Below are 20,828 nucleotides of genomic sequence, written 5' to 3' on the forward strand. Positions count from 1 at the left end.
AGCCCATTCCAACGCCTAACAACCCATTCTGTAAAGAAATGCTTCCTAATATCTAGTCTAAACCTTCCCTGGTGCAACTTGAGGCCATTACCTCTTCTCCTATCACCTGTTACTTGGTTAAAAAGACTCATCCCCAGCTCTCTGCAACCTCCTTTCAGGTAGTTGTAGAGGGCAATGAGGTCTCCCCTCAGCCTCCTCTTCTCCAGACTAAACAACCCCAGTTCCCTCAGCCGCTCCTCATACGACATGTGCTCCAGACCCTTCACCAGCTTCGTTGCCCTTCTCTGGACACGCTTGAGTAATTCAATGTCCTTTTTGTAGTGAGGGGCCCAAAACTGAACACAGGAATCGAGGTGCGGCCTCACCAGTGCCGAGTACAGGGGTAAGATCACTTCCCTGTCCCTGCTGGCCACGCTATTTCTGATACAAGCCAGGATGCCATTGGCCTTCTTGGCCACCTGGGCACACTGCTGGCTCATGTTCAGCCGGCTGTCAGTCAACACCCCCAGGTCCCTCTCTGACTGGCAACATCTTTTCTGTAATTATTACAGTGATAGGCCTAACATCAAGGTCAATGGTCAAATGAGACTGAAAAGGAAGAATATATTTGTAAGTAAAAATATAAAAAACAGCTGATCATTCCACTTATTTTTTTTCAATAAACATTTAAAATTGCTTATCAAATCTAGCACCATAGGTGCATCAGGTTCCTTGATACATTTCCCTGATAGTACCTCATAGTACTTTCCCTAGTATTTCCCCAGCATCATGAAGAGTTGCAATCCAGAAGCTTGTTTAGTATGAAAAGTTTTTGGTTTTATTGGGGTTTGGTTTTGTTTTTTAAAAATTTGATTCTCTTACCGAAGTTGATTATATGTTTCATCAAAGTTTATAAAACTTGTCATTTGCATAGTTTGGTCCGTACAGTTTCACATGGTAACTTCCCAAATTTACAGTATAATTTTTTAATTAAATATGAATGCATCTTTAACAATGTCATAAAATCAACATTCCTCTATGAATTGGCGATTACTACAGAATGTAACAGAATAGAACCTGAGTTTTGGTTATAGCTTTACTATTGGTCTATTATGCATAGTTCTTTTTTATGCCTCTATTCCTGAAGAGTATGGTTTTCCTTCCCAAAAAGTAGTTAATGGCAGTGATCCTTTTTTTTTTTTTTTTTTTTTAATGGATCTCTAGGAGAAAACAAGTGGAAAAGAGACTTTCAAGTTTTTTAAGACATCTGTTGCAAAGAATTGAACATATACTTAGCTGTACTTCCAAGAGTTCTACTTCCTTCACATGAAGTACTGACATTTTTTTTTTTTTTAAAAATGTGAATGATAAATTCTCTGTTACAGATCTTCACTTGTGAAGATATTTTCAGTTGTGATCAATGTTACTTAACTTCCTCTCAGATAAAATGAAAGTGTATCAATTTCTTTAGAAATTGAGTATTTGTTTGAGTATGAGCAACGGAACAGGCTTCTTGGACGCATTCAGAGATTGTAGTAAGTGAAGAATGGTGGAAAATGAGTTCTGTATCTCATGAATGGGTTGAAACATGATTAGTTACAAAGGAATAACATACCATGTAAGTTATGATGTGTACATAACTTGATTTTAAAAATATGAATTGATTTCCCATGGTAGAGATAATGGAATGTAGCCAGAAAGCATTCTAGTGGGAGGTGAGATATATGTAGTTGCTAAAGAAACCATGGAAGATGCATAAAGTAACTGTTGTCTTATTATTTTATTGTTTGGATCTGGACTTTGTTGGTTTTTGTTGTTTTTAAATTAATACAGACTTGGGGTTTGGTTTTGTTCTGGTGCATTTTTATTTTGGTCTGTTTTTTTTGATTTGGTTTGGGGTTGTTTTGGGGGGGGTATTTTTGCTTTGGGTTTTGGGGGATCTTTGGTTTGAGGCTTTTTTTGCTTTTTTTTTTTTCATTGTGTTTTTTGTGTTGTGGTGGTTTTGGGGGGGGGTTTGTTGTTTGGGGTTTTTGGGGGTTTTTTTTAATAGAAATGTCTAGGGTGTTTTTTTCCTTTTTTACTGAATGTCTTTTGTCTCCTGGCAGTGGAATAGATTTTGTGAGTTATGGAAGTCATGTAATGCCCATGTAATTGATGGGAATGGGAGGTTTTGCTTGTTCATTTACTTCAAATAAATTAAAAAAAATAATCCTAGCTTCAGACAATCCCCTTATCTAAGTGAAGAGTCCTGCAGCTGTAGCTATTATTCATGATGAAAAAACTACCTGCTATACTGCTGTTAAAAGGTGGTGGGATGTTAGTAGGGAAATAGAGATATATACCTTAAAGCTATGAGTAAGGAAATCTGGCTTCTCAGCCTGAGATCATGACATAGAAATTGTCAATATTCTGTATATGATGATGTTTTTTTCATTAGAAATATTTAGTTTTTCAGAGCTATGGCAAATCAAATAGTTGTGTTTAGCTGTATTAGTTTCATGCCTTGAAGACCTGTCATTTAGGTGACTTGTGATATCAGTCTTGGGACAGTGGTGTCACGCCTTGTCACATGTCAGTTACAGAAATGTTTGAGCTTATATTCTTTAAAGAAATATTTCTTACCTCCTATTTTTATAGTGTAACTGTATATTTTAATGCAAAGGTATTTAATTTTTCAGAAAAGAAATTTTCCAAATCACTATTTTTTTACCTTTCTTCACCATGTTCTTTTCATATCTCTGATAATCGAAAAATACTAGAATTTTTCATAATAATGTCCAACAGCCTCTGGCTAATTATTGAGTCAATTATGAAAATACATGTATTAGCTAGATGATATACAGTCATGCAGAGAGAAAAATCTAGACTTATTATAGGATATTTAAAGATCAGGAGGTATACTGAGAACAAGTAGTGGCATAAGAAACCACCCAACGTGGAGAAGACGAGTACCTGTGCTTAACTATTGTGATTAGAATAATCAATTTAAGCTTATACATAATATTTGGGGTACTGGGGTCACAGTCTTCAGTTTAGAAATGAGGGGGAAATAAACCAAATAAAGCAATACTTAGTGAAAAACAATATGGCAAAAAGTTTTATTTTGGATGACTTGTATGTAAAAGAAAGATGTAGGTTTGTTTTTGATAAAGCTGACCAATGAGAATCTTTTCAAGTTACTGTGGAGTGGCCTTAATGCTGTAAATAATCCCGTTGGCCAAGTCCCAGTACTGTGCATATGAGAAAAGGATGCAGGAAATTCTGTTGTTTACACATGTGTCTGTAACACTGAGAAGCAAGAGGAGCCCAGCAAACCCAGAGGGTAAGGGGTCTTAAGCTTGTGGGTTTAGTGTTTTAATTTTTATATTTCTCTTCAGTATTGGTTACTATCATGCTGATGGTAAGGAGGAAAATAATCTGAAATACCAAGCAAAAGTATTGAAGATCAGAAAACAGTATTTGAAGTATGTGGCTAAGTTAGGTCTAGTCAGATTTTTCTCTTCTGTCCTTTTCACTACTATTGGGTAATATTAATCCTAACACCCCATTAAACATAGCTTATTTTTCAGATGTAGTAGGATCCTTACTTTCCATAACCAGGTAAGTTTACAAAATTTTCAGTGACAGTTTCTTACTTTTGATTTGGAAATTAGTCTAAATGCATAAAGTTGAAGGTTTATACTGTTTCAACACTGCAAACCTTTTTTAAATCACTATGTGAAATGCATCTGCAGTAGGAAGAACTGGTAAAGCTTTGGTAACTTTTAGTCATTATCTGTATTATGAACATAAATGTCATGAGAATACTGTTATGAGTATGCAGCAGCTCATATTGCATTTTTTTGTTAGAAAGCAGTGTTTTCACAGTGTTTCTATTTTCATAAATTCCATTAATGAGTTGTATAATCTGAACTTCCTTCAGAAAATATCTGATGAAAAGATAAGAAAAAAGTGGGTTCTTAGCCATATTATTCTAATGCAAAGAAATATAATTAATTGATATTATGATTTGTTGATGCTGGACAAAGATATTTAGTTTTTCATTATTTGAAAGGCAAGTATCCGAGATGGTATGAAACTGTATGGATGGTCCATCGCTGATGAGAACCAAGGGTCAAATTTCAAAAGTAATGTTGATGAGTTTAATAAGTATATATAAAAACTAGTACTAACAGGACTCCTACTGACTATCCAGATAGCTTCATTTTGTCTGGTTTACTTTTCACTGATTCTTACAACTGTTTTGTGAATCAGACTGCTATAAATAAACCTATTGCTAGAAGCCTAGTGTTTGTTTTAGATTATGTTAGAAAATGTACATTTTTTGAGTTTCTGAATGCAAATGAAGATAAAAGTATTTCCATAATATATTAGGTATCAGTAATAGAAATAGTCATATCACTCTGTCATGAAACCTCCCAGAGAATTTTACGAAAAGCTTAGTGAAAAATGTGAAATAAGATGTCATTTTTATGTATTTGCATGTAGCCAGTTTTGAATTGAGGTCACTCTTTCACCTTAAATAAAAAGTATCAATGTTAACTTCAGGTAGATCTGAGAAATAAATCATTAGAATATGAATATTCTAAAGCAGATGGTAATGAACAGACTTAAAACACTGTCATTAACTTCAGCACCAAGAGGGGTAGATCTTGGAATCATTTTAAGTGTACAAATTTGATACTCCACTAGCTGACTCTATATTGAAGAGACTAGCAAATGTTACCCACAATAATAATTCCATATTGATAACCATTATTACATTAGAATTTGCTAAATTTAACAAACAGAAAAATAAAATTTTATGTTTCAAATTGCTTTTCATAAAGCAACATGTCTACTACCACTTTTATTAAACAAGTTTTATTTTACCTTTTTCCTCTGAAGCCTAACTGTCAGGAATGTGTGGACATTTAAGGCAATATTCTACCAGGAAAAACTACTAGTGCAAATTTTAATTCAACTAGCTATATTTTTGTAGCCTATAAAATATTCTTATAATGAAGTGAGAATTATTTTTGTTTTCCTAACATGGATTGATTCATAACTCATATTCCTATACATTCTCAGTGTCCATCCTCTTTAATGATTATCTATTTTTTAGCTTCCTTGCTCTTACTCTTCACCTCTGTCTCAGCTTTGAATCTTCCAGTCTACTTAACTCAGTGAGTTACAATGGTAATTGAAAACTGAACGTAAATCTCACAAAATTGTAAGGACTAGTTTATTGTCAGGTTTTCCTGCATTCCCAAAGCAGGAGATCTTTACTGCTGTTAGAATTATGTCTGGTAAACTTCTATATAACTAAAAAAATATGCAAACTACCTTCTAAACAACACTTTTATTGATATTAATACTCCATTCCAATTGTAGGGACAAGGCTTTGCTTTACTGGGCTTTGCTTTTCCAAGCTGTTAGAAAACCTTTTTTTCTTTCCTGTGTCTTTTAATAAGGTATTAACAGATTGTACAACAGAGATTTACTTTTTATTTAACTGACGTCACATAAAGATGTATCAATATATAGAAACTACACTATCTTGGTATTAATTTCCTGTTAAAGCTGCTAGAAACCATATTTGGCATTCATTTGGAAAAGCAACTCTCTAAGCAAAGGACGCTTTTGCTCCTATTCCTTTTTTAGTCCATACAATAATCTTTCATTGACTGGTTTATTGTAAAAATGATCCTCCCTGAACAGCTTGATTCTCTGCTCATGCTGATTTGAGTAATCTAGGTCTAGTTTACACTGGGTTACATGAGACAGGTTTTATGCCAAATCCATTCTTATTTAATGTCAATCACATTACTGGAGAAACACCAGAGATGAAGTGCCATGAAAGCTCTTATTGTTTTAATTACTTTTTTTAAAAGATGTATTTTCGGTTGACCTGAAAGTTTCTCCATAACTTTTGTAGGTATCCATGTTGGCAAAAGGATGCTAACTGTCCTTCTGTCTGAAGGACAATATTCAAAAGAAAGTATGCAGAAGGAGCCAGGCTGAGTAACCATTACTTATACAATTGATTTCTTCTCTTTTGGTGGGACTACTCAGTGGCCTACTGTGGGCACTGAGAGAATAAATAGAGATGCTTCTCTATGCATTTAAATGACCTCTAGGTTACAACACATGGTACTTTGTGGATTATTTTATGTGACTGTTCTCGCAATTGTAGAACCATGGTTTACGTGGCTGAATTATTTCTTAAGTACATTTCCCTCAAAGAAGACTTAGTGGAGTTGGAGTCATCACGGGATGCTATCTTACAGCATTAAATCCCAAAAAGGAGTCCTTGAACTGTTGAAAGATCAAAGATGGTGTTAAAATACTACAGTGGTTAAGGATAATTAAGAAATATTACATATAAACGTTCAAGAAGTAATCTTTTTTAAGAATATTCTTTAAAGACTTAATTATAGAATAAATTACTCCTAAAACTATTCTGATAAAACTGAGCGCATCTCTGCACAACAGATTTGTTAGTTCTGATACAACTGTATCAAAGTAGTTGAACAAGCCAAAGGGATAGGCTCTGACCCAGAGAAAACAAAATATTCATGAGCATTTTTTCTTGTCTGCTCATGTGGGTGGGAAAATCACTTGTTTCCAGATTGACTCCGAGTAGTGTTTTGAAGAAAACAATATTTTGTGTCCTAATATTCATTGGAATGTTTTATGTCCTGGTCTGACAATGATCAGATATCTGTGATTAATTTTCCCTACTCCCAGTGTTATGAAATTGCTTTTAAAAGTAGGTCATGTTTTGAATAGAAAAAGATCATAAATTATTTCAACTATAGCAGGGATTAAAAACTTAACTTTTTCAGGGATATGCCTTTATGTCTTCACATATTGAAAACAAAACAAAAAAATGAGCCCTTGTTTTGTTAGTAAGCAAAAAAAGCCTGTAAATGAAAGTGAAGCTGTCCAGTTTAAAGTCTCTTTCCAACTGAGTAACATACAAAAAGTTGTTAGAAATATGGCATAAACTCTAGAAAATAAACTCGTGATGAGTTTTGTTTAATGAAGCTTCTCTATACATTTAAGTAAACTCTACAGTTTGGATGGACAGGTTTTAGCCTTGTGTCCGACCTAATTCTTGTTCAGTAAAGTGCTCTTCAGAAGGGTAAAGAAGTCTGTCTTGAGTTGCCTTTTCCAACTTCTGCTCAGCTGACCTGATATATAGACCGATCTGAAATATGTGAAAAAAAACCTCAGGTCTTTGAAGCTCTCAGTGCCATTGGGAGTAGCTGTGGATCTTAAATTTTGGCTGCACCCAGTAAGAACTTACAGAGGCTCTCACAAAGAGATTACTTTGGCTTTTAAAAATAAATAAATATATAAACCATTAAATAGTAGAATATTAATATTAGCAATGGCTAGGAAAGGAACCTAACCTCGAGAACCTGACATGGTACACCAGTCTTTGGTCTGAATAGTGTACTGTAAGCTTATTTAAAGCTTACTTGTAAATATTTGTGTTTCAGATATCTTAAATTGATTAGCAAACACTCTGGATGAAAATTAATATCTGAACTAAATGTTTTTAGCTTTCTTCTTTGAAAGAAGAAAAGTCTTCTTTAACTTACAACTGGTTTTAATGCTTGCAAGTTTTAAAATTACTTCTAAAACCAGTTATGAATGACATGCTCAAAGGCAGATATAACCTTGAGGATGTTTTATGTCTTGGATATTATTCCCATACATTTCTGGAGTTTTCCCTTTTTCTGGAAAGTTCAGAGCAAATCCATGAAAGATATTTTTCTGTGTCATGTCAGAGGGCTGTGTCAGTATAAGCAAGATAGTGCATGTGTGTACTGGCTGAGTTGTGCATCCTGTAATAACACACTGACTACTCTGAGCAGAATCTTTTGAGATTCTCTGTTGACTGACAACTGGTTCTGTCACCACTGAGCTGAGCAGTGTAAGAAGCTACCTGCTTAGCCTGCTTGTCTCCAATAAAGGGGCTACAACACCTTTAGCACTGCTGTTTATTTCAGTGTGGGGTAAAAAATGTTTGTCACATTAAACACTCACTGAAACTAACTTACTCTGCTTTTTGTGGAAACAGAGGAGGAAGACTTATGCGCTTGATTATTCTTTGCCTCAGCTGTGGAACTGCTGAAAAAAAAAATTAGAAACCAATTTAAAGTGATTAAGAGCAAATCTCACTGTGTCTGAAGAAAAAGATGCATAGGTGTTCTCATAAATCGCATGAAGTGTTCATTTGCATCTTTAGCCATAAATATTAAAAAAGATAGTGTTTCAGTATACTGAACTAATATTAACTAATGGGAACCCTATTCTTCTGAAGCAATTACCTATTTCAAGTTTGAGAACAGACTACTATTGTCCTAAAAAATCTCTATGCTATACAGGAGATGCCTATTAGACCAGACCTTTAACTGATATGAATTCATTTGTATGAATTAACATAGCCTTAGTTTAAATACACTGAATTTGTTATGAATTGAAGTTATTATACAGATTATTATTCATAGCATGTCTTTCCTAACAATCATACAGAGCATCATTCAAACAATAGAGGCCTTCCGTGATAGAGTGCCAATCTCCACAGAGAATCAAGGAGATTAGATTAGAACTCAGGTGAGTTGGTTACTTGCTTAGTCCAGAAGTTTACACTAGGTTTTGTAAACCTGGTTGTAAGTTAGTTACCCTGAAAAGATCTAAAACTTTGACAGTTCATACCTATCCTAATTACCTAGTTGATTATGCCTCTTTTATTCGTTGATCATATCCTAATAAAAAGTGATAGGCAACCTTAAAGGGGAGCTAGCCAAGAAAACTGCTGTCTCAAAAGCCACAGCTAGCTAGTTAAATTGGGTTAAGCTTGTCCTCGCTTCTGCTTAATACTTGGTTCTGTTTGAGATTATGAAACTGACAACTTTCCCAGACACACATGACCCTCCCCCCTGTATGATCTGATTATACAACTTATTTTTCAAGTGTAGTGTCTGAGAAATGAGTATCGATTCTACAAACTTGAATGTATAAAAATTATGGTTGATATATTATGAAGGTTTGTAATCAAACAAAACATTCTTGGGGAAATGAAGTTACTGTAAGTAATATTTAAAACAGTACTTCAGAGCTTCTTTTGGCCTTATGGGTAGTAAATGAGAACATCTGTATCTACAAATATTTATGTTACCCATATTTAACCCTAAGGATTTGAATACAACTTCAAAGACATGAAGAAACATCAGCTTGTCTATGTAAAAGATCTTGAAAGATATTGCAATGATATGTAATGACTTGTGTTAACTGGTAGACCTAAATCACAACGAGTATATAATACTGGTTCTCATCTTGAAGAAGTAGTATCCAAACTGCTTAGAGTTTATTAAAAGTGGCAGCCAGAAAAGAGAGTAGAATTTCTTTAGTCTTTGAATTTATTTTAATCTGTGACTACTTTCCAGGTTATCTTTTTTGTGAATGCTTATGTGAACAGTATGTATATAATCCGTATGATATATAAATGTATTCATGTGTTTAAAAAGAAATTGAAACAGTGAACAGAATTTTACTTTAAAATGGATACTTAGACATGGGGAGAAAATGGTGAAAGGAAAACAGTACAGAGGACCACAGAGAAGTGGACCAAGTTCTCTTCTGGTGTGTTCTTTTACAAAGAGAATTACAGCATTTCATTTTGAGCAAGAACCTCTAAGACCACCACTGGCAACAATAATATAAGATATGCTGTGAAAGAATTCTTGTCTTTCATTAATGCTTTTAATTGTAGGCACCTTATGTCTTACTGTAACTTAAAAGAACAATCTCTTTACCTGGGGGTGGTTATATTCTGTGGAAGGAAAAAATTGCTTAGTTCCTGAAAGCTTTTAGCCATGCTGGTCTGACCACTTCTGTGGTCAAATTCTCCTATTGGCATAGAAATTTTCTACTATATTTTACAGAAGCAATTCACACATTGAGAAAAATATATAATACCTCATGGTTACAGGAATCACAGTAAAGGTAATAGTTTCAATAAAATCATCAGTTCAAATATAAAATTTTGTAGAACTTTATGGAGAATTAAATGTTTCCTGAAAGTCACTAATCGTTGCTGTAACAGATATATATTTTCTGGATTGTTTATACCTGTGCTTAAAATTGACCTTCAGCCTGGGAAGTATCTGGGAATGTTTAATTATCTTCTTCACCAGTTTCTTCACACAGTGCTCTGCATATTCACAGTTTCTGTTCACAGAACAGGTTTATGGGGATAAAGCCAAGGTATATACACATTCTTCTTTCTTCTTTTTCCTTGTGCCTTACAGCTGTGCCTTTCCACATTGCTATATAAGGGCCCACCCCATAGTGGATATAAGACTACTAGTTTGCTTCTAATTCAATTAGCTTAGGAGGTGATGAAGAGGGACAGAGGAAAATTGTGTGGCATCATGTCTCTATAAGAAGCCAAGTGCATCCCCAAGAATAATAATATTAGACATGCACAACAGAAGCTTTCTCAGAAAGGAAGAGAAATATCTGTAGATGAAAAAAGGTAATCTTTCATAGGGATTTGTCTTGCAGATCTGAACAAACGATCTGTCTACCCCTCAACCTCAAGGAAAAGTTAGTTACATGAAATATAATTTAACAGTCCTTATTTTCAGAGTAGTTCTGTATTGCAGTACTTAATTTGATTTAACTTCTCAGAAAATTTTGTTCATACTTAGCTAATTAAATCTCTGGTTTTGCATATATCCAAATGTCTGTCTTTCTAGTTGGTTGTTGATTCCAAAGTAGCCAAGTATATTATTCCAAACTTTAAATATCACTTGAATCTGTTGTGTTGGGTTTGTCTGTGGTGGGATTTTGGTAGCAGGGAAGGGGGCTTCAGAGGTGATTCCTGTGTGAAGCTTCTTGAAGCTCCCCCAGGTCCAAGTCAGACCCACCTCTGGCCAGGGCTGAGCCAATTAGTGACTGTGGCTGCACCTCTGTGGTAACATATTTAAGAAAGGGAACCTGAGATGAGGAAGAGGAGTTGTGAGGGAGATACCTATGCAAACCCTACAGTCAGTGGAAGAAAGGAGGAAAAGGCGGAGGTGCACTGGAGCAGAGACCCCCCCTGCAGCCCGTGGTGAGATGGCAGGCTGTGCCCCTGCAACCCATGGAGGTCCATGGTGGAGCAGATGCCCACCTGCAGCCTGTGGATGACCCCACGCTGGAGCAGGTGGCTGCACCAGAAGAAGGCTGGGACTCTGAGGGAGGTTCGTACTGGATTAGTCTGTTGCTGGAAGGACTGCAGCCCATGGCAGGGACCCATCCTGGACCAGTTTGGGAAGATCTGCAGCCCTGTGGGAGGGTTACGTTGGAGAACTTCATGGAGGACTGTCTCCTGTGAGAGGGACCCCACACTGGAGCAGGGAAAGAGTGTGAGGAGTCCTCCCCCTGAGGAGGAAGGAGCAGCAGGAAAAACATGTGATGAACTGACCATAACCCCCATCCCCTGCCCCTCTGTGCCTCTCAGAGGGAGGAGGTAGAGAAATTGGTAGCAAAGCTGAGCCTAGGAAGAAGGGAGGGGTGGGGAGAAGGTGTTTTTAAGATGTGGTTGTGTTTCTCACTGTCCTACTCTGATTGGTAAATTAAGTGTTGGTGGTGGTATTTGAATTAAACTGATGTTCTTTTTCTTCCCTAATCAAGTCTGTCATTTGCCCATGACCATAATTGGTGAGTCATCCCTCTCTGTCCTTGTCTCGACTCCCAAACCTTTTGTTGTATTTTCTCTTCCCCATCCCTGAGGGGGAAGCGGGGGAGCAAGCGGCTGCTTGGTGCTCAGTTGCTCTCTGGGCTTAAACCATGACATCTGTGTATGAGTTTTTCTGGTGTGTGGGGAGTAGATGTTCTTTTGAGCATCCCTTGCTTTCTGCAATATCTTATTTTTCTGCAAATCTTATATTTGGCCAGACCTATAAGAAATGTGTAAGACTTTACTCAGCACTTCTGTCTTTACTCCTTTTTCTCAGCCAGTCTAAATGTTTTAGGTATATTTTCCCTCAGTTTTATCTTTGGGTTTGTTTTCAGGTTTCTGGGGGCTTTTTTGATAAAACATTTGAGTTGTAACCCTGTTCTTTAGGAACTTTGAAAATTAAAGAACTTTAAAATTGAGATTTAGGTCTGACATTGTCTCACACTTCAAAGTTTCAGGCTGAGGATAGGTGACAGAAGGAAGATGAGGTTGCATAACTTTTACCTTATGTGTCAGGATGTTAATGAATTGTGGCTGTGATTTCATTTGGTTTCAAAGACAAACTTAAGAAGCCATACTTTTCAAATTGATGTGATGAGAAAATCTGTTTCTTTCAGGCACTTTACAGACTTCATAAAAAAACCCCAACAAACCAAAACCTCAGACCCACAAATATTTCTCTTTGTGAAGTTAGAAACATAACTTTATATTTTATGGTTTTCAGAGCATAAGTGTTTTTAGTTATCAGATATGAGAAGTCAATAAAGCAGATTTTGGAAATAAATTAGATTTGTATTGATATTTTGATATTAGAAGAAATATAGCTAGAGAAGTGTAAACAGGAAAAAACAATTATTACATAACTCCTAAAAGAAAGCAAATAATTTTCATTGTTTATCTCTTCAGGACGTTTTTCAGCTGATTTTTAGTGATGACACATGTAAGGATTATAATGTTTAGAAACAACATAACTTAAAAATATAACATATGATTTAATATTGTTATGTTTTATAGCTGTGGAAAAAATAAACAATTATCTTTGGCTGTGCATTGAAAAGTCTTGAAATCACCATTCTTTAATTTTCAGTTCTAAAATAACAATTTTCTTAACTTGCTAACACAGACCATGATCAGACCCAGACTGTGGAAGTATGATAATCTGCATATGTTATGATCTATTCGGATCTCTTAAATTTACAGCACAATGTACTCTGCAAATTAAATTTTATTTTATGAGCTCATTAAAACAAACAAACAAAAAACCCAGCCCCAAAAATACCCCCACCAAAACATACGAAGACAAACAATAGCTGAATCATATTTGTACAGGCTAGTCCAACATATAAATTTACTAATTCATTATTTCATTAATTCATGAACTCTCTAACTCACAAGTTCTCTAATTCTTAACCTGTCTATGAACAAAATAGTTACCCAGCTGTTGGTGAGAGTATTCATTCTTCCTCCTCCATCATGGTGTGTGTGTGTCCCACATCACACTGGCAAGCATGAAAGCCTCAGCAGTCTGATGCTGTTGGATCGGCTTCAAGAACTTTAGGGGTAAGCTGAGGTATTTATACTTTTCAGCTCGGAAGTTTGGTCCATAGTGTTTCCATGAGTTAACAGATTCTGAAGGAACTGCTAGGCATACTTTGCAAAAATGCAGGAGACGATGGCTGCAGGTGATAATCAGCCTTTATCTCTTCCTGTCCACTGTGTCCTATGTATGCGTTTCTCTCGTGTTGACCTAATGTCACTGCAGGCTTTAGCATGAGCTGTGTGTTCATTATTATCATATTTTTACTTCTCTTTCCACTAAGCATTTTCCAGGTCATTCTGATTACCCTAGCTTCAGTTCTTCCTAATACTGACAATTTATTTTCTAGAGTTTCAGTATGAAATTAATTCAATTCTTAGATGAATTTCACCCAATAGTATCTCTTTTAGTTCTACATCCTATTGGTCTATGACTTTGTAGCCACCTGTCATAGTGATGGTCACTATAATCAGTACAGGTCTTATTCCATACAGAACTGTATACACTAGCTAAGTTCAAATATACATTCATTATTCATCAGTCATTAATTTTGGAGCCATAAGCATAGACTCTTGTCCATTATGTAATTGCATTACATGAAGGGCACTTTTATTAAGAAGTTGTCTGGATTGTTTTTTAAGATACACAATGAGGAACAAATGGTATCTTAATTTTGTCCATTTACATTGACTTGCCCAGTGATTATTAGGAGTGTTTATGAAAAAATTGCCATGTATTATTTTCTCATTGTGTACAGTTAATGTAATTATTGTGGGCCACTAGTGTATGGTTAGTTGCCTTACATGTCTGTAGGACCCATTTCACTCTGTTGTCACAACCATGTAAGCTTCACATCCAGTGTTACTACATATAGTTAAATTCAGGTTAACTTTAGATTTTAGGGTTAATGTAACATTACCACCTACTGTCAATAATTGTCCTTGTGGTGTTACAAATAGTATTCCTCCTGTAAATAGTTTTATAGGTGGGTTATGACTGATATGCAATACCTGAGTGTTCTATGGTCATTGTTAAAAGGCAGAGACAAGTTTTGAGTGTTCCAGTTACTAGTGTTGCTGCAGTGACGTAGTGAGGCCACATTTTCTGCAAGAGAAGATACTGAGGTCTTGGACATAATCCAAACCTCAGTTATTGTTACTTCATTCCCTTTAGTGTCTACAGCATCCCATAATCCTTCTTCATTGTCACCTAGATAACTCCTGAGTTGGATGTTTAAATGCAATTTAATTTTATGGACTTCAGGAGGGTTTTACTTCTGGTTTAACAGGAATTTGAGCAGCTACTGATATGAATCCCTTATCTATGGTACTTCCCTGGGGGTTTGTCACTTGTGTAGGCAATTTACAGGTTCTCACAGATAGGATCCTCACTTAAGAGTATTAACATGTTCACTCTTGCATAGCTGCTGGTTGAGTAGTCCATGCCATCTGTCTACTGTCCCATTACTTTAGGGTTGATACAGTACGTGAAAAATCCATGGTACAACAGCTGAACCACACCAAGCTTGTACTACATTATTCTTAAAATGTTACCCATTTTAAGATTGTACTTCTCTGGGTAAGGGAAAAGTAGCAAACCACTGGCTTAAAGCAGCAACAGTTACAAGACCTACAGTGGTAGCTTAGGTAGAATGCGCATTCCCTATACCACTATTTCTACATGGATGTCTTTCCACCCTCCCCATGTTTGTTCTAAAGGATCAATATAATCTATGTGTGATATTTCCCAGATTAGTTTACCTTCCCTGAAGTTGGTAAAATGTTGGTGATGTGCTGTACCATTGTTAGACAAAAATGGCACGAATCTGCAACTTCTTTTGCTCGAGATTTTGCCACGGGGCATCCTCTCCTCACAGCCTGCTGAAATAAATCTTAAGTCCCAGTGTGTCCAAGCCATTCCTGTAACCAGGTACTCATTCTGCCTCTGAGTTTTGTGCTACAGTTATTCTAACCAAACGATCAGCTACCTGACTCTGTGTTGCTTCAGGAATTTTAGGGGTTTGGTGACTAGTTACACACTTTATGGAGATGTTCTTAGATTGAGCTATATCATAAATTATTTTCCGGTGTCATGATTTTTCCCCCATACATTTCTAGTATTTACTTGCCAATATTTTTGCATTCAACTCTATAGCCAATGGGTGGAACCCCTAAGGGTAACGGCTTACTAGTCAAAGTCAGTTTTACAGCAGGAATAGGCACACATAATTTGATCTCCTTTTCTTGAGTTGCTGTCTCAGTAGTTAGCAGCCCTTTGTAAACAGCCGAGTTTTCAATGAGTGACAGTCTGTCACTCCCTATGTTCTTCCCATAATGAGCCCATCACCTCTGCCCATCTTCTCTGAGCCTTCTTCATCTGTAGGGGTTTCTTGGTTGAAGGGGCAGCTGCAGCAATATCATGGAAAGTTCTCACTTTCCACTAGCACTTTACAAAAGTACACGTACAGTTTTAATGGTTCATTTTGTCCTATTACATTTATAAATTAGACAAAAGAAAATTGACTGGCTTAATCTGAAGCAGACTTTTTTGTAACGACGTAGAATCCCTTTAAAAAAAAGTTTAGCTGAGGTCTTCATAATTAAGAAGCATGTAACTAAGGATTAAGTCATGCAATTAATAAAAGGATGTTGAAATATTATCCTTAAGTTGCTGATCTAGCTACTGAACTTCACTGAAAAACCTGAGCTCAGCGAGCAGGTATTAACATGGGGGAAGTGTAATAATTCTCTTCTCTCCTGGTGATTTTTTTAACTGTGCCACCAAGCATTAATACATTTCTCTTTGCCCATAACAATGATACCATGCAATAATAAACCAGGAATGCTTCTTTTTCTTACTGGTGTTTATGATCATTAGGTAAATAAGCAAAGGTTGTAATATAATGAAACATGGTTTAGAACTATATTCCTTGTAGTGTCTGCCAAATGTCTGCACCTTTTCTTTTCTCTGAGAACTATCATATCTCTCTCTCTCTCTCTCTTTCTCCCCACATACTCATATGGTACAATGAATGTTGCTTTCTATATTTTGTGCATACTTATTTTAGATTATTCAGTTAAGGAAAACTACTACAAAAGGGATTCTGTGTTCCTTCTTATCCCTGAATTGTTGAGTGGAACTATCAGAAGGTTTCACTGGACAGAAAATTCTCACTCTCATCCAATTCTCTAACTTTATATTACCTTTCCATCCAATTATCTGTTATTAAGTAATTATGCTAATTGACCTCCATATGCTGTGCTAGTCTGCTGCTGCAAACTCAAGCTAGCAACTTTAAAACTAGCTGCAGGCAGTATTTTTTTTTTGTCAGTTTTCAGACTTGTGAAATTTCTGATGTTTAGAGGTCTGTGTCTAACAATATTAGCACATGGCTTTCTTCTTTTAGTTATCTTTAACATACGCCATAGAAATTGTTCTTGTTTCTCCCTGGAACAGACTGGCAATATTCTATAGATGAGAGTTTTCAAGGTTCAATGTAGAAATGTGATGTTTTACAGTGAATTACTTTTCTATGAGGTGGTCATATACCAGGGAAGATAAATTTTTTTGAAAGTATCACTGTAACTACAGGGATGATTAAGATTCAGTATCAACTGATTTACTATTACACCAGTCTTCTGTTAAACATTTTAAAATTATTATTTCATCAGTGCATTTTTTTTAAGAACATGAAAGATCAGATTGATGTGAAGTGTAAAAAAAAAAAAAAAAAAAAAAATCCAAACCTCTGGAACTGTGATATTCTGACCATTTCAGGCACTTTTATAATAATCAACACATTTTTGTTATTTTAAAAATCTTTGCTTCCTTTCAAGACTAATATTTTAGTCTATTTCTTGTAAAGATGACACAAGCACAAGCCCTAATTATTCACAGTTAAAATAGAATTCCTATTGCCATGTTTATCAGAGTTGTTCTACAACTCTGTAGCAACAGAGTTGCTTTGTTCAGATGTGGATATTAAACTAGCTCTGTAAGAATATTCAACCTTGATGCTACTAGCCTTGTGTTTTAACGCTCACAGGAAGCTATTAGTCTTCTGATAAAATGAAAATGTGAAAAAACATAATACTTAAACATTATATTAAAATGTCCAATTCTAGACATTCAAGATTTTTATACAAAATTATTAAAAAAAAAAAAAAGTGTGGAAATGCCATTACAATGATGTGCTTCAGTTCATTTGCTTTCATCACCCATGGTCTTAGAGGCTCACTAACCTGACAGCTAGGGTTACCATAATGCATCATCATGTTTGCCAAAAAATGGAAATTTGTAGGCAAAAACTCACTTTAGCTGAAAAGATGTTCCTGCCCAAGCCTCTTCTTCATAGGAGGGGAAGTCTGCTCTGGTCATCACTGAAATACATTCTCCTCTTTCAGTTTCATCCAATATTCTCACAAAAGTCAAACACTGTGTTTTAAATATAATCTGTATACAATATATGAATCATTTTTTTTGTTCACACTCTTGACTGTTGCTCCCTGGATATTACTTATGTAATTCTAGTAACTATATAAACTGAATGCAGTTTGTGATATTGTCAAAAGCAGCATCCTACTTCCCTTCTGACTCATATTTCCATGCCATGTTTTGTGGAAGCACTAGGTTTCATGCAGCCACTAGTGAAAAAGATGAGGGCTCTGATGAAGCTGAAAAATGTCTAGCTGGGAATGTTGCATCTGTTTAAGCTGATTTCACTAGTTTAACTAAGAGGAAAAACTAACTAGTTGTTGTGTTTAATGTGAGGCTAAATTTGGTAAGAGATAAGAACATGTGGATACATGTGTGAGAAAGGAGGGGCTGTCTTTTTAGCAGCAGTGGATTTATGCTGGGTTACACTGGTCATAAAAGTACATCAATGGGCAAAGCAGAAAACCCTGCTTTCATTAATGCAAATGGGAAAACACCCTTTTACTTCAGTTAAACCGGGGCTGTATGAAGAAGACCTGTGGATGTTTTACTATAAAATGAAATGGAAATTCAACAAAATAAACACAGTAGTGTCATTAATATTTTTCTTGAGGATATTATTAAATTAATAAAATCATAATAAGTCATGAATCATGCTTCCCACATTCTATATACCCATGTTCTTTCTTGTGTTAAAATGTTAAATTATAAGGTATCTACAGTCAGCACCTTGCTCACTGAAAAACAACAAAATAAATCTAAAACCCTTCAAAGAAACGTTGCATTTTTGTACACTTCTCTTGTTTTTAGTAAGTGATAAGAGGCCAGGAGAGGGCTAAGCAGAACTGACATCCTGGATTTCAAAAGGGCTGACTTTGTCTTGTTTAGGCACCTGCTTGAAAGGATCCCTTGGGAGACGATCCTGAAGGGTATAGGGGTCCAGGAAGGCTGGGCACTCTTTAAGAAGGAATAGTTAATGGCTCAGGAACAGGCGGTCCCCAGGTGCTGTAAGAGCAGCCGGCGACAGAGAAGACCACAGAGTGAAAACAGACTACCTGACCAAAGGAAGTTTGCACGTGTTTCTACACAGTGAAACACCAAGATATTTCAAAGCTGTATTTCCAGTACAACAGTTATGGGTGTGAAGACTTCAGTACTGTCCTTCTATTTGAAAATTTGCACACCTAGCAGTAACAGCACCTCATTCTTTGGGAAGTGCTTTACAACAATTGTTTCAAACACTAAATTATCCTCATTTTACAGGAGGAGAAATGTAAGCATGCATTGATGATTACCTATTTGACTTACTTTTGCTAAAGGGGAGACCAAAGACAAGGTCTGTTGTTCTAGTCATTAACCTACTGTATCTACTTCATCAATGTTTAACATTATTCATGGTCAGATATCAGTTAAATGGTATTTTTTACCAGTATAAATACAATGTGCCCGTGTAGGTATCAGAGTTTGTCTTCAGTAAGTTATATTAGCTGCTGAAAAAAAGAACTGCTCAGTGGTGCAGTTCTAGCTGCTTTCCTTTGTTTTTTTTGTTGATGGTTTTGTTTGTTTTGGTTTTTATTTCTTTTTTTTTTTTTTCTCCCACCCCTAGGACTATCCCACAAACTGGCAATAATGTTCTTCAGTTTAGTCAACCTATTCTACAAGTCTATATTTATTTGACTTGCATTTTAAGCACTAATAAGAAAAATTAGAAAGATGATTCTACAAAGCCACCAGCTCTTGAATGGTTTTACAGGTTTTTATAATTTTGCAATTTGGTGGGATTTTCTTTTTTCCAAATTATGCAATTATATATTTAAAAAAATCCTGTTTGCTGAAGATCTTACTTGAAGATTAAAGAGCAAATAATTCTTCAACAGTAAAAAATCTCCTTTTACTATCTTCCAGTTAAAAAATGTCCTCTTTTCACCTGAGATAAGTTTAATTTAGCTGTGGAGAAATCAAAACCTTAGGCAAACATAATGTGTGTCATTAGATGACATCTGTAGTACTCTGTTGAAACAAGTGTATGTGTCTGAGCTTTACACCAGCAATGTTAACCCTACTTATCTCCATGAAATAATGAACAAAGAAGCTTAATGTTCTTATGTTGTATTCTAAAGGTTAAGAAATCAATTAAAATAGAGATAATGAATGTCATCCTGTTTTCTAGGCTGTTCCCTGTTTTATGTATTTATTTGGATCATTTTGGCTTTATAAATGAATTCATAAATAGATCTTAGCTCTATGCTATGAAACCAGTCTGTGGGAAATTCTTCATACTGTGTTCATCTTTATAAAACAAACAATATGAAAAAATGTATCTTATTTGGAATGAGGTAACGAGGTTAATTTTTCTTCTTCCCCCCCTAAAAGTTAACCACACTGAAAGCTGAATATGCATCTTTTTAAGACACTTTCTGTGTAATGTCTGACTTTTAATTTCACCTTTTCTCTTGTTTGTGGTACTGAGCTATATAATCTTTAGATTTTTTTTTATATTTTAGATATGAGAAGAACAATAATACATTTATAAGATCAAATAAATTTTCAATAAGGACAAAAATGAACAGGAGTTAAAGTAGTCTTCATGAGGGACACCACTATCAAGGTGCTGTAGAACTGGAACTACATAGAGAATATAAGTACTATGGATGCTCAATTCCAGGACTGAAAATATAAACCTCATTAAAAAATTTTAAGTTCATTTTAATCTATAGTAAATCTTTGTAACACTGTAATTAAGTAAACCAAGTTAGCCAAAGCTCTAGGATATTATTTTAAAGTATAATTTTCATAAAGAATCCCTTTACAAAATTCAAAATCATGTAGGATTTACTGCTTGAAAGTTGCAGCTGAGGTCACTAGGAACATAAGGTTTGTCACATGACAGAAATAACTGTAAAAGTAGCAGCATTTATAGTGTCTTTTCACTTATCCAACAAATATTTGTATTATTTTAAGTTTTTATCCTGGGTCAGCCAGCCACTGAAATGTATTGTTTTGAGATCTGTATCTTTTAAGAAGAAATTATAAGGTATCGTTCTACCTCTTAAAATCTTACAGGGGATTTCTGAAAAGCTGCTTTGATTAGAATTTCTGAAAAGCACATAGGGAAGTTAAGTCATATAGGAACATCCATTCCTTACCACCTTGGACTGA

The 20,828-nt window shown here is 35.4% G+C and overlaps 1 protein-coding gene across 3 annotated transcripts in view; it reads left to right on the forward strand.

Moving 5' to 3' along the window:
- The first annotated feature begins 3,278 nt into the window (after positions 1 to 3,278).
- The window catches only part of CCDC102B (coiled-coil domain containing 102B), a 189,525-nt gene continuing 171,975 nt past the window's right edge, over positions 3,279 to 20,828 (forward strand). For all 3 annotated transcript variants that reach the window (XM_074847787.1, XM_074847801.1, XM_074847794.1), the window contains exon 1: positions 3,279 to 3,301. The gene's annotated coding sequence lies outside the window, so the exon portion shown is untranslated. The remainder of the gene's footprint in view (positions 3,302 to 20,828) is intronic.

Source organism: Strix aluco, chromosome 1, assembly GCF_031877795.1.
Source record: "Strix aluco isolate bStrAlu1 chromosome 1, bStrAlu1.hap1, whole genome shotgun sequence".
Classification (NCBI taxonomy): Eukaryota; Metazoa; Chordata; class Aves; order Strigiformes; family Strigidae; genus Strix; species Strix aluco.